General features: G+C 47.0%; 1 protein-coding gene across 1 annotated transcript in view; it reads left to right on the plus strand.

Moving 5' to 3' along the window:
• SMCHD1 (structural maintenance of chromosomes flexible hinge domain containing 1) overlaps positions 1 to 14259 on the plus strand; it is a 2317253-nt gene that overhangs the window by 947908 nt on the left and 1355086 nt on the right. The gene's annotated exons all lie outside the window — the stretch shown is intronic.

Below are 14259 nucleotides of genomic sequence, written 5' to 3' on the forward strand. Positions count from 1 at the left end.
TTATATTACTTTTAAATGCAATTTTGCGAAGTCTCGTTGGGTGCGTGCTGCCTGTGCGCAGGGTGTGCGGACCCCATGTGACCTGAAAAAAAAAGATTATTTTGGTTCATAACATTTCCTATTGTAACTATTGAAGGACCCCACCCATTTCAATCATTCTTCTTAGACCTTCTTTGGAGGAACATCTCAGACCTGGGAAGAATTTTTTGTTGGGTGATTTACTGTGTGCTATTCTTTTACATCTGCACAGAATGGCTTCTGGACAACAGCCAGCACCAGATTCGGAGCATTCGTCTGATGAAGAGTTTGTCCCTGAACTTCCATGCCCTGAAAGACCAACTTCAGTGATGTGGATTTTTTTTTCATTACCTGAAGGACAAAAAAAGGTCAACACCACTAAGGTGACATGCAAAATCTGTGAAAGGGTACTTTCCAGAGGAGATCCAATAAAAAAGTATTCTTGTGGTACAGCAAGCATGATGAAACACCTCGAGACGCTGCACTGCACCCCGTAAACCTGGCTCGGAGGGAGTGCAGAAGACTCGGAGAAAACCCTCCGCAGGCAGTGGCAAGCACTTCAGCTGGAAGTTCATCATCGGCTCGACATCCGGACATACGTCCAGAATTTGGACAATTAAAAATGAATTGCAATAAATGCAACAAGCTGCTGTGCTATGGAGAGCAGTCCATTGATTTAATTTGTACAGCGCAGAAGAATCACCCTTGTTTGATTTTCGTTTATTTTTTTCCCTGAAGTTAACTGTTTTGTTCCTCCTGTTCTGTTTTTTCTTTAGGAAAAAAATAATCAAAAAAATCGTACAAAAAATATAAAACAACAAAAACTAAAAAAAAGTTATTTTCAGAACTAACTTCTCTGGTTAAAAAAAGAGCTATATTTGTATGATAGTGTGTGAGAGTTTGGTTGAATGTATGCGTAGTGCATAATTGACTGAAATAATGCATTAGTAATGTATGGTGAATGTATAAGTGCAGAACTGTAAGGAAGTGCTGCAGTATGACACTGTAAGCTCTTTAGCTGCAGTGTGCTGTGGTACTTCCAAAGCACAGGCATGCAACATATGTACATAAATATGTTGCAAGTCTATGCTTCCCTCTGCACTAATGCCTAAACTGCAGCCATGTGGTGACAGAGACACCCTTGCACCATGGTGCAAGGATATCTGTTTCATGTTGAGTTTGCTTTTGTGCAGGAAGACACACCTTCCTGCACAAAAAGTCAGTAGAAACATTTTTCTCCTTCATTGTATGCTGTGCAATGCAGCATATATTGAAAGAGACAAAATGAGGAGAAATGAAAACAATTCTCCTTGCTGTGCCTTGCTACACCAATTGGAGGATGGTGCAGCATTCACACACATGTCCAGATTGATGATTTCTGATAAATCTGGAGATGTCTTATTCTACTAGTGTTCTGTGCAAACATGCACAGCAACACCTATAGAATGCTCCTTCAACACAAAATGGTGTATATGATGAGGTCATATTTACATGTAGAAGAAAAGCTACACAGAGTGCCTTTTCCTCTCCTTGTAAATATGAAAGTGTCGGGCGCCATCACTATGTTACAGAAAGGGACATATTGTTGGCACAGGATGCTTCTAAATTTGCCCCATAAGTGCTACGGTATTAAGCAGACTGTTACAATAAGAACATATTGCTAGTTGATTAAGTGAAAAAGTGCACGAGAGTGACAAGAGGTAAGCACAGAGTTACCTCTCCAAAGATGCTCAAAGAAGAATGATTGAAATGATTGCGGTCCTTCAATAGGTACAATGGGAAATATTATGAACCAATCAACTCATTCTTTTTCAGATCACATGGTATCCTATGACAGAGACATTCCAAAACTACATAGATATAAACTGAGTATTTTAAAGACTGTATTAATACTTTGTAACTTCTTGCAGGGGTGCATGCATAGTATATAAAGAAATTGACTTGTACTAGGGTTAGTTGCTAGGCCAATTCTTAACTATAAGAATTATAAGTAGAGACAAGTGTGAGAAGTTGGCCTGATATATGATGCTCACTAGTTCTAGTGATCACCTTGTATCAGTCCAAACAACCCTTATGGTGATTGGTTGTAAGTCAACCTTATAGACCAGCTATCCTAATGGTAGCATGGACAAAGCAGTCTTAGGCTCAACTCTTTTGGCATGTGAAGCCAGCTGTTTTACCACAATATAACCCCTTGAATACCAGATGAAAGGACACCACACAGGTTGTTATGAAAATAAACAATATATTTATTAATAACAAACACCTCTGAACGCTTTATGAGATCAGAGGGCTAAGCACATGACAATCTCTTAGGAAAAATACGATAAGTTGCACAAAATTACAATGGTGCCCTAGGGGCACAGCAAACCATATACTAAGTAAATGGAATGTGAGAGTCGATAGAAGAAATGGAGCTGTCCAGAGGCTGCAGGACCGCTGGGACTACGCTATCCTAACCTTAGGTAAGTAATAGGAGGCCCACGGGATGCGGGTGCAGAGTGTGAACTCACACGCGGGATGCGTAACAACGTCTATGGACAGTACAGTTCAGGAAAAAGGTGAGTACGGACAATCCTGACTAGTTAGGACGAAAACGACTGTGGAACTGGACACTAGGAGAGTCAATCTACCCTTGAGCACCGAAATGCTCTTGTTACCTCACCCACGGGCTGCGGGTGCATAGTTGCAATGTCGTGTCGGGTTCCGGCGTTAAAGTCTATGGAGCCTGGAAGAAAAGATGCTGAAGGCGACCAGGAGGAAGATGTCCGGCGTGATCCAAGGGTGGATCAGAGATGCTGAAGACCTGAAAGCAGAGAGGACAATGTTCAAAGTCACTAGCCAGTGACTGGTGGAACCAGGAAGGAACCAGATGTCGTCGTCGCAATCAAGTGAAGAGTGGACGCTTGACTCTGCAGCCACGTGGACCAGGAGGTGTCTTGGACAACCAGGATGGAGGCACGAGCTGTCCAACGCAGGCTCTCGCTGTCGGCGGTGTTGGTTCCGGATTCGGCGTCAACAGGCCTTGGCAAAGGCAACCCATGCGGTGAGTGGAAAAGGCGTCTGGTGCGGACTAGGAGAGTCCGGGGTGCCCCTCTTTTGGAAGGGAGCAAGGGCCAGTCTGGAGCAACCAGACCAGCAGTGAAGATTTTAAGGTTCATCGTCTAGGAGGCCACTAGGGCAAGTGACCAGACAACGCGTCGAGCAGCAATCAAGCAGAAGGGCCCCATGCAGATCTCGTGGAAGCTGGAGGGCTGATCTTCGGTGCAGGGGCTGCTCGGGGCTGGGGCTTCTCAATCCCCAAAGCACTTGGTCGAGTTTACCTCTGGAGTCGTGCTGGAAGCGAAGTGCAGTTTCTTTCAAGATGGCCGGTCCCACGTGTCTCGTCGCACCCACGGGTCTCAGCTGTGCTGCAGATGTGAGTTGAGGTCGGAGAGGTCTGGGAATCCGGGTCTCGTCGGGCTCTGAAGTCTGGATCCTCGAGGGAAGACGACAAAGTGAAGCCGCTGGACGCTTGATGGTGCCTGCAGTTGCAGGGTGGACACTCCTTGCCCACAAGGGAGATTTCTTCAGTCTTCTGTGGAGCAGAACGTCGAAGTCCAGAGCTTCTTCTTGTAGAGTAGTTCAGGATTAATCTAATTTGGAATGGGACCAGCTCCTACCTTTATCCTGCTAAAGGGGGCTGTACTGGTGACTAGGTCCCTCCCCTGGGTGGGACCAGGAAAGGGGGTGGTTACACCCCCTATCCTTTGTCCGGTTTCGCGCCAGAGCTGGGGCAGGGATGCCCCAGCAACTGGTTTGAACCGGTGTATGCACAGGGCACCTTGTGTGCCCCAGGCATGTCTCATTCCTTTCAGGCCTATCCTACCCAATACACAAAATCCTGTCTGGGGTGGTGCTAGCACCTCCCAAGGCAGGAAACCTTTTGTCCAAGCCTCCCTCGCTGGAAGGACTCCCAGCAGCAGGAGGTCAGACTTGTGTCTGTGGTGGCAGCATCCATTTTGTGATGCCAAGGCTCGAGTTAACTTTAACCGGGGTTCACAGTTACATACATGTTGTGTCCCTCTAGAAGGGTGGAATGCTACCCACGTCGCCAGAATTGGCGAGGGGGTAGTATTCCAATTCGTATGACACCTTACTCGACATGTTTTGATAACGTTATACCAGAGTTAGCATTTAACCGCGAGGTTGATAATGCACTTAAGAGTATATGGTATAGCGTTATCATGGAACAGCTATTAGGACTTGGTTCCGCAAGCTGCAGACGGGCTCAGCTCATGCCAGAGCACCATCTCACATAATTCCAAGCACTCTGCCTCCAGGATTGATAAGGCCTGCCATAGGAGTGACTGATAGGAATATATGTGTCCATTTTAGGGGTAGATATAGGTATACTATATCTATAGCAAAGGGTGATTACACCACCTTGCCCCAGCTGTCTTGCAGCCAGTTGTGTCGGCTTTAGTTGGCCAGCCAGGGGTGGCATAATACATGCTTCAGCCCCTGGTAGGCCCTGGGTACACCTATGCCCTGGATACCTAAGGTACACTGTACAGGGACTGATAAGGTGGCCCAGTACCAATTGGTAAATGCACCTAAAGTACATGGTTGTCAATTTAGAGAGAGAACAGCTAGGCTGTGGGTCTGATTAGCAGGCCCACAGCCAGGGAAAGTCGTAAACCAGTGAAGCAAAAAGCAAAAATCTGGGGTGACCATAGGATTGCAGACCCCACTCTCCTACATAACCCCCCCCAAACTTAGGGACATTAAACTAACCTTGACCAGGTGAGTCTTCCTGTTCTAAGTGGAAATACCTGGAGAGATCATCTGCATTGCCATGGTCAGTCCCTGGTCTGTGCTCCACTGTAAAGTCCATCCCCTGTAGGGAAATGGACCACCTAAGAAGTTTGGGGTTTTCACCCTTCATCTGATTTAGCCATAAGAGGGGCTTATGGTCGGTCTGAATCTTGAAGTGAGATCCAAACAAGTATGGCCTCAACTTCTTCAGGGCCCAAACCACAGCAAAGGCCTCCCTCTCAATAGCTGACCAACGTTTCTCTCCAGGGGTCAGCCTTCTGCTTATAAAAGAAATGGTCTGGTCATGACCATCAATATTCAGTTGAGATAGAACAGCTCCCACACCCAACTCAGATGCATCTGTTTGGACAATGAAGGTTTTGGAGTAGTCAGGACTCTTGAGAATAGGTGCAGTACACATGGCCTGCTTTAGGTCATCAAATGCCTTCTGACAGCTAACTGTCCACTGAACTTTCTTTGGCATTTTCTTGCTTGTCAAGTCATTGAGTGGTGTCACAATGGACCCATAATTTTTGACAAACTTCCTATAGTAACCAGACAGGTCCAAGAAAGCTCTGACCTGTGTCTGGGTGGTTGGAGGAGCCCAGTCCTTTATGGCCTGTATCTTGCTCTCCAAGGGTTGAACCTGGCCTCCACCAACAAGGTGGCCCAGGTACACAACCTGACTCTGCCCTATCTGGCACTTGGTGGCCTTGATAGTGAGGCCTGCCTTTTGCAGGGCCTCCAAAACTTTCCTCAGGTGGATCAGGTGATCCTCCCAGGTGGAGCAAAAGACAGCAATATCATCTAGATATGCTGCACAAAAGTCATCCAACCCAGTGAGAACTTGGTTCACCAACCTTTGAAAAGTGGCAGGTGCATTTTTCAAACCAAAGGGCATCACCACAAATTGGTAATGACCTCCTGGGGTAGAAAATGCTGTTTTGGCCTTGGCATCCTCAGCTAACCTGATCTGCCAATAACCAGCTGTTAGGTCAAATGTACTTAAGAAAGTTGCAGAAGCCAACTTGTCTATAAGTTCATCTGCCCTAGGTATTGGATGGGCATCTGTCTTAGTGACAGCATTGAGACCCCTGTAGTCTACACAAAACCTCATCTCTCTCTTACCATCCTGGGTGTGAGGTTTTGGCACTAGAACTACAGGACTAGCCCAAGGGCTCTCTGAGGGTTCAATGACTCCCAATTCCAACATCTTTTGTACGTCTTTCTTTATGCAGTCCCTGACGTGGTCAGGTTGCCTGTAGATTTTACTCTTGACAGGCAGACTGTCACCAGTGTCCACCTCATGGGTGCACCAGTTTGTCTGACTGGGGGTCAGTGAGAACATTTGTCTAATGGATTGAAGAACCTGTTTACAATCCTCTTGTTGATGCTCAGAGAGGCTGTCAGAAAAGACTACACCATCTACTGACCCATCATCAGGGTTCTGAGTGAGCAGGTCTGGGAGAGGGTCGCTCTCTTCCTCCTGCCCCTCATCTGTGGCCATGAGCAAGCCCATGTCCTCCCTGTAGACAAATGCCTTGAGCCTGTTTACATGAAGCACCCTGTGGGGGCTCCTGGGAGTTCCCATGTCCACCTGGTAGGTGACCTCTCCCTTTTGCTCAATAATGGTATGAGGTCCAGACCATCTGTCTTGGAGAGCTGCTGGGGCCACTGGCTCCAGCACCCACACCTTCTGACCTGCATGATACACAGTTAGGACAGCCTTTTGGTCATGCCAAGCTTTTTGAAGTTCTTGGCTGGCCTCAAGGTTTTTGGATGCCTTCTCCATGTACTCTGCCATCCTGGAGCGGAGACCAAGTACATAGTCCACTATGTCAAGTTTAGGCTTTTTGAGAGGTAACTCCCATCCTTCCTTTACAAGACATAGGGGTCCTCTTACAGGATGTCCAAACAGAAGCTCAAAAGGGCTGTAGCCAACCCCCTTCTGTGGGACCTCTCTGTAAGCAAACAGGAGGCAGGGTAAAAGGATGTCCCATCTTCGCCTAAGCTTTTCAGGTAACCCTTTTATCATCCCTTTGAGGGTCTTGTTGAATCTCTCAACAAACTAATTGCACTGTGGGTGATAGGGTGTGGTGAATTTGTAATTTACACCACACTCCTTCCACATTGCAGTCAAGTATCCTGGCATGAAGTTTGCACCTCTGTCAGAGACAACCTCCTTAGGAAACCCCACTCTAGTAAAAACTGCAAGTAGGGCCCTGGCCACAACAGGAGCTGTAGTGGTCCTAAGGGGAATAGATCTGGGTACCTGGTGGCATGATCCACTATCACCACTATAAATCTGTGCCCAGATGCTGTTGGGGGGTCCATTGGTCCAACAATGTCTATCCCCACTCTTTCAAAGGGTACCCCCACCACAGGTAGTGGTATGAGGGGGGCCTTTGTTGTGCCACCTGATTTGCCACTGGCTTGAGAGGTGACACATGAGCGACAAAACTCTTTAGTGTCTTCAGACATATGAGGCCAGTGAAAGTGTGGGGCAAGCCTGTCCCAAGTCGTGTTCTGGCCTAAGTGACCTGCAAGGGGAATCTCATGGGCTAAGGTGAGAAGGAAACCTCTAAGAGACAAGAGGATGACCAGCCTCCTGGTAGCACCAGGCTTGGGGTCTCTTGCCTCAGAGTATAGGAGTCCTTCATCCCAATATACCTTATGGGCACCTGTAGCATTCCCTGCAGCCTCAGCAGCAGCCTGCTGTCTGAGGGGTTCAAGGAAGGAACAGTCTAACTGTGCCTGTCTCAAGTCTGCCCTGGAAGGTCCCCCTGTCCCAAGAAACTCAACCTGTTCAGGTTCAAGCTCCTCTAGGACAGTTCCTTCTGGGGTCTTTGGGTCAGTCTCCTGAGAGGACTGATCCTCAACCTGAGTCAGGGGGGAAGGCTCTGCCTTAACCCTACTGTTCTTCCTCTTGGGTAGTGTCAGGTCCATTCTTCCAGGATCCAGCACTTGTTCAGCTGGGCATTTCTTGGCCTGTGACCTGGTCACAGCAAGGACATGTGAGGAGAGACCTAGCATTTCTACATGAGTCCTGTACTCCACATCTGACCACAGTGAGGCTTCCAAATCATTGCCCAAAAGACAATCTACTGGGAGGTCTGAACTAACTACAACCCTTTTGAGGCCAGTTACCCCTCCCCGGGAGAAATTAACAACTGCCATACTGTGATTGGTAGTGACATTGCTAGCATTGGTCACTAGGTAATCTGAACCTAGCATGATCTGGTCAGGGTTCACAAATGTTGGTGTCACCATAGTGACACTGGCACATGTGTCCCTGTAGGCGTGAGCCATTTTTCCATTAATTAAATGCGTTTGTCTGTATTTGCCCAGAGTACTAGGACTTACAGTAGGGGCCATATCCATGTCCCCAGTACAAACAAGAACTGCCTGAGTAGGAATTCTGACTAAGTCAGAACCCACCTCAGTTCCCAGGGTTAACCCAACTATAGCCTTGGGAGGTACACTACCACTACTAACTATGCTAGGTGGTGCAGGTGTCTTAGGGACAGTAGTGGTAGGAGTTTGGCCTTTCTTGGTGCACTCACTAAACCAGTGAGTTTTACTTTTACGGTATTGGCACCATGGTTTCTTGGGACCATCATTCTTCTTCTTTTGGGGATTTTGGGACCCACCCTCCTTAGGTTGTTGGGGCCCTGTTGAATACTTCTGGTCATTTTGCTTATTCTCATTACCCTTCTGGTCTGCTTTCTTCTGGCCACCACCCTGGTTCTGGTTCTGCTGCTTGACCCTTGTCCTGACCCATCTGTCTGCCTTCTTTCCCAATTCTTGGGGAGAGGTCAGATCTGAGTCAATCAAGTGCTGATGCAACAACTGGTTCTGACAATTATTTAAGATTTGCTCTCTCATAATTAGATTATACAATCCTGTGTAATCAGTAACTTTACTACCCAGTAACCAGCCTTCCAAAGCCTTAGTGGCACAATCAACAAAGTCAGTCCAATCTTGAGCCTGTGTTTTCTGGGTGTCTCTGAACATCAACCTGTACTGTTCAGTTGTTAAGCCAAACCCATCAATCAGTGCAGTTTTCAAGACTTGGTAATCATTAGCATCCTCATCTCTAACAGTGAGGAGCTTATCTCTACCTTTACCTTCAAAAAAGAGCCACAATATAGCTGCCCACTGACTCTGGGGTACCTGCTGTACTTTGCAGGCTCTCTCCAAAGCAGTTATCCACTTGTGGATATCATCTCCTGTCTTATAGGAGGGCACTATTTTACTCAGGTGTCTATTATCAAAACTCCTGTCTTTATCCTTGGGGATATTGCTGCCACCAGTGGGTGCTAACCCACTCAACTGTTGCTCTCTAGCAAAGGCAAGCTTCTCTTTTGCAAGGGCAAGTTCTTCCCTTTGGATCCTCAGATTAACTTCCTTCATCTTTGCTTCATGCGCTCTCCTCTGAGGGGAAGTCATTCGCCTCTGAGCAGATGCATGAGAGTGCACAGATCTATTGGAGTCCCTAGAAGGAGATCTATCTCTCCTAACCCCAAAGTTAGGCCTGCTAGGGGGCAGCACTGGGGGTCCCCCAGTTCCTTCCCTGTGTAGGTCTAAGTTGGCCCTTGTAAGTCTGCTGACTAAAGGTTGCCCATTGTCTGCCTCATCCTCAGATACATCCCCTTCTTCCCTTTCTTCATTGTCTGCTTCAGGGAGATTGGAGTCTGGATCACCAGGAGTACCTTCTAAGGGGGGCATGCTCCCATTTGGATTAGAGGGGCCTGCAGTAGCAGCCCTTCTGGCATCATATGTCTCTAAGAGACCTAACAGAAAAGGATTGGTAGGGTTGGAACCCTGTTTCAATTTCCTGGAGGTACACAATTGTCTCATCTCCTGGAAACTGAGAGCTGCATATCTGGAAAGGACCTGTGGAGGGTCACTAACCACTAGGGGAGTCTCTGAAGTCTCTCCATGGGTAGACATGCTTTCTAGTGAGGTGTAAGTGATGCACATACCTACACTATGGGTTTTCCTACTGATCCCTTGCTAAGAGTTGTAGTCAGGGTGTGCTAGGCCCTTTCTACTACAACAGCTGGTTCAGTAGAACTCAGAGTATTTTTAAGCTTGTTATGTGTACCTATAGTACCCTATGTGATCTTTCAAATGATATTTCAAGATTATACGTGGTAAAAACAACAGCAAGCTCAAATCCCACCGTTGCCCAAATGTGAGAAGTTGGCCTGATATATGATGCTCACTAGTTCTAGTGATCACCTTGTATCAGTCAAACAACCCTTATGGTGATTGGTTGTAAGTCAGCCTTATAGACCAGCTATCCTAATGGTAGCATGGAGAAAGCAGTCTTAGGCTAAACTCTTTTGGCATGTGAAGCCAGCTGTTTTGCCACAATATAACCCCTTGAATACCAGATGAAAGGACACCACACAGGTTGTTATGAAAATAAACAATATATTTATTAATAACAAACACCTCTGAACTCTTTATGAGATCAGAGGGCTAAGCACATGACAATCTCTTAGGAAAAATACGATAAATTGCACAAAATTACAATGGTGCCCTAGGGGTACGGCAAACCATATACTAAGTAAATGGAATGTGAGATTCGATAGATGAAATGGAGCTGTCCAGAGGCTGCAGGACCGCTGGGACTACGCTATCCTATTATTCACAAAACAAGACCTAGACCGACCAGGCATAGAAAATTCAATTTACTATGGCATACTTTGGATGTACCTCCTACCTCAACAATTAAAAGAGAGGAGTATTGTGCAAAAAGGTTTTGCATTTGATGGTGCACCAGTTACTGATTGAATTTTCTACGCCTGGTCGGTCTAGGTCTTGTTTTGTGAATAATTAATTGAGTGGAGGGCGACCTGTGACCGTTTTTCCCTCTAAGCTCCTTTTTGTCTTTTGTCCGGCGTGATCCAAGGGTGGATCAGAGATGCTGAAGACCTGAAAGCAGAGGGGACAATGTTCAAAGTCACTAGCCAGTGACCGGAGTGGAACCAGGAAGGAACCAGATGTCGTCTTCGCGATCAAGTGAAGAGTGGACGCTTGACTCTGCCACCACGTGGACCAGGAGGTGTCTTTGACAACCAGGATGGAGGCACGAGCTGTCCCACGCAGGCTCTCGCTGTCGGCGGTGTTGGTTCCGGATTCGGCGTCAACAGGCCTTGGCAAAGGCAACCTACGCGGTGAGTGGAAAAGGCGTCTGGTGCGGACTAGGAGAGTCCGGGGTGCCCCTCTTTTGGAAGGGAGCAAGGGCCAGTCTGGAGCAACCAGACCAGCAGTGAAGATTTCAAGGTTCGTTGTCTAGGAGGCCACTAGCCAGCCGGCAAGTGACCAGACAACGCGTCGAGCCGCAAACAAGCAGAAGGGCCCCACGCAGATCTCGTGGAAGCTGGAGGGCTGATCTTCGGTGCAGGGGCTGCTCGGGGCTGGGGCTTCTCAATCCCCAAAGCACTTGGTCGAGTTTACCTCGGGAGTCGTGCTGGAAGCGAAGTGCAGTTTCTTTCAAGATGGCCGGTCCAACGTGTCTCGTCGCACCCACGGGTCTCAGCTGTGCTGCAGATGTGAGTTGAGGTCGGAGAGGTCTGGGAATCCGGGTCTCGTCGGGCTCTGAAGTCTGGATCCTCGAGGGAAGACGACAAAGTGAAGCCGCTGGACGCTTGATGGTGCCTGCAGTTGCAGGGTGGACACTCCTTGCCCACAAGGGAGATTTCTTCAGTCTTCTGTGGAGCAGAACGTCGAAGTCCAGAGTTTCTTCTTGTAGAGTAGTTCAGGAATAATCTAATTTGGAATGGGACCAGCTCCTACCTTTATCCTGCTAAAGGGGGCTGTACTGGTGACTAGGTCCCTCCCCTGGGTGGGACCAGCAAGGGGGGTGGTTACACCCCCTATCCTTTGTCCGGTTTCGCGCCAGAGCTGGGGCAGGCATGCCCCAGCAACTGGTTTGAACCGGTGTATGCACAGGGCACCTTGTGTGCCCCAGGCATGTCTCATTCCTTTCAGGCCTATCCTACCCAATACACAAAATCCTGTCTGGGGTGGTGCTAGCACCTCCCAAGGCAGGAAACCCTTTGTCCAAGCCTCCCTCGCTGGAAGGACTCCCAGCAGCAGGAGGTCAGACTTGTGTCTGTGGTGGCAGCATCCATTTTGTGATGCCAAGGCTCGAGTTAACTTTAACCGGGGTTCACAGTTACATACATGTCGTGTCCCTCTAGAAGGGTGGAATGCTACCCCCGTTGCCAGAATTGGCGAGGGGGTAGTATTCCAATTCGTATGACACCTTACTCGACATGTTTTGATAACGTTATACCAGAGTTAGCATTTAACCGCGAGGTTGATAATGCACTTAAGAGTATATGGTATAGCGTTATCATGGAACAGCTATTAGGACTTGGTTCCGCAAGCTGCAGACGGGCTCAGCTCATGGCAGAGCACCATCTCACATAATTCCAAGCACTCTGCCTTCAGGATTGATAAGGCCTGCCATAGGAGTGACTGATAGGAATATATGTGTCCATTTTAGGGTTAGATATAGGTATACTATATCTATAGCAAAGGGTGATTACACCACCTTGCCCCAGCTGCCTTGCAGCCAGTTGTGTCAGCTTTAGGTGGCCAGCCAGGGGTGGCATAATACATGCTTCAGCCCCTGGTAGGCCCTGGGTATACCTATGCCCTGGATACCTAACGTTCACTGTACAGGGACTGATAAGGTGGCCCAGTACCAATTGGTAAATGCACCTAAGGTACATGTGTGTCAATTTAGAGAGAGAACAGCTAGGCTGTGGGTCTGATTAGCAGGCCCACAGCCAGGGAAAGTCGTAAACCAGTGAAGCAAAAAGCAAAAATCTGGGGTGACCATAGGATTGCAGACCCCACTCCCCTACAACAAGCAACACTATTCCTTGGACTTTATCAAAACACACTCACTAGTCTGGAAGGGGTAAGGTGACTGCACACATTCTACATATTTCACTACTGCACTCTAGTGGGAATAACTGACTCATTCTGCGTATGCATGAGCAAAGACTGGCTTCTAATACTACTAAAGCTTGAGAACTGGATAGGTTTTTAAGCAGTTATGTGTCAGCAAATACATGAAGTAACCAAATGCTTATCTCACTATGGTTGCCCAAATGCACACAGACTCACAGTGTGATTCTAGACAAGCAACACTATTCCTTAGACTTTAGCAAAACAGACTCACTTGTCTGGAAGGGGTAAGTTGACTGCGCACATTCTACATATTTCACTACTGCACTCTAGTGTCAATGCCTGACTAATTCTGCAAATACAAAAGCAATGTCTGGCTTCTAATACTACTAAAACTTGATAACAGGATAGATAGGTTTTTAAACAGTTATGTGGCAGCAAAGACATGAAGTAACCAAATGCTTCCCTCACAATGGTTGCTCAAATGCACACAGACTCACAGTGTGATTCTAGACAAGCAAGAGTACTCCCTGGACTTTAGCAGAAGAAACGCATTAGTCTTATTAAAAACAAAGGCACAAGATACAACCCCTCACAAATTAATAACTCACCTTTAATTTGTAGATTTAGAAGAATATCAGTCACACATCAGATTGTCTTATACAGAATGTCTGTACTGCACTGCTCTTAGCAAAACCAAAAAATTGCAAACTTTCCCTCTCATTCTGCACACATATACATGTAAATATCAAATCACATTGCTTCCCACATTAATTCAAAAGCTAACACACATTTCTATTGGTTACACATTTCAACCCTTTACAATTGACATAACCTTGAACCCTACCCCCGCTCTGCTTAATGCCTGTTACCATAGTAACAGTTCATGGAACACTCAACTGAACACACAGGTCACAAGTTCAAGCCACAAGGTTGCAAATCCAAACAGCAAGTGTGCTGGACTTTTCAGAATATCAGCTTATCCTATGTAATGTTCCTTTCAAACAGTTTTTACGTGAAAATAAAGGCACAGCAGAAGGAGAGAAAAAAAGGAGAGATAATTGTCTAGCAACTATCTACGGTCCTGTGATTTAAAGGGCATAATGCTATCTAAGGACAGGAGTCAGCTAATGGACAGAGTCAAGATTTGACAGCGAGAAAGAAGTCATCATTAAGAGGCAAAGAGCAAAGCAGTGGTTAACCTGACTGTTCCAACCAAGAAGTAATATTTTCCCAAACCTCAAGGCCCTTTTTCCGGCCCTTGCGTCCCTTTTTGGCATAAGCAGCTATTTCTAAGTGATAAGTAGCCATAAGTCTAGCAAGCCATTGAGAGAATGAAGGGGGCTCTGGATTGAGCCAAGCAGTGGCCACACAAAGCCTCCAGACTGCCATCGCAATGAAGGTTAATCCCTCTCTTTTTAACCGCGAGGTTTCTGACGTTGTGCCCAGCATAATAATAGTAGGATTTAAAGTTATAGGCTGAGTGGTACCTTCCCTTAGAAATTCCTGTAT

The sequence above is a fragment of the Lissotriton helveticus genome, chromosome 4_1 (genome assembly GCF_964261635.1).
Source record: "Lissotriton helveticus chromosome 4_1, aLisHel1.1, whole genome shotgun sequence".
NCBI classification, from domain to species: Eukaryota; Metazoa; Chordata; class Amphibia; order Caudata; family Salamandridae; genus Lissotriton; species Lissotriton helveticus.